Source organism: Laccaria bicolor, genomic scaffold, assembly GCF_000143565.1.
Source record: "Laccaria bicolor S238N-H82 LACBIscaffold_211 genomic scaffold, whole genome shotgun sequence".
NCBI classification, from domain to species: domain Eukaryota; kingdom Fungi; phylum Basidiomycota; class Agaricomycetes; order Agaricales; family Hydnangiaceae; genus Laccaria; species Laccaria bicolor.
In genome coordinates, this window is record NW_001890069.1 from 1 (window position 1) to 992 (window position 992).

A 992-nucleotide genomic window follows, 5' to 3' on the forward strand; every position below is an offset into this window, starting at 1 on the left:
GGAATCTTGTTGATGACCAGCTCATTTCACCTCGTCAACGCGGAGACAAAGAGGTCAAATTTGTCACCGCAAAACTTCTTGCTTATGAGTATGAGCGTATGGTCGCTGTTTTATGCATGACTTTTAAGAGAGAGTCTGTGAGAGTTCAGCTTGCAGATAGCACCCTGACCTTTGCAACGCGTGCAGCAGGTAAGCATTTCCTGTCTTCATGTCTGCATTACTTATCCAATCTACTAGAGCCAAATTCAGGCTCTTCTCCTGTCAAAGGATTTGCGACCATCCGCAGCATGTCGAACAATACGCCAAATCGTAAATTTTGATATTCGTCTCTGAGCCCTCATGACACAGGTAAAGAAAAAATATGATTTTGGTTTATATTGCTGACAATCAATGCCTTTCAGTCCCTGTGCTAGATGCTTGAACCAAGCAGATCAAGATACCATCTGGCCTTGGAACCATTGAAAAGGACCTTCCCCTATTCGGTCGTCAAGTCCCCACCGGTTCCATAGCCCTCATTGGATATACCGTTGGTTCCTATAACTCCAAGGCAAATCCCAACGATGTATCTTTGTCAATGAATGTGCTTTGGGTTGCAGTGCTCGCTGCTAGTGAAACCACTTTGCAAGTCTATCATTATCTTCATTCTAATCCTTGCTCAACATCACATTTCAGGTAGCCCTACTTTTCTCAGTCTCTTTCACGATGACCCAGTGTTTCGAATGATGGAGGCTATGGAATAGAATTTTGTGCTTGCTTTCCTTCATATCCAACTACCATATTGCATCTATATCGTATTCAACTACTTGACCTGTCAGATACAATGTACGTTTCGGTACTCAACTGCCATTACCTTTACATATTTGTATAGAATTTCCTGTGCTTCACCTATGATTGACTAAATAAATAGCCAGCTGTCAATTGGACTTCAAAAACTCTGACAGGTCATGAAGGACATTGACCAAATAAGTCCAAATTATGACGTGCGCCAAGGA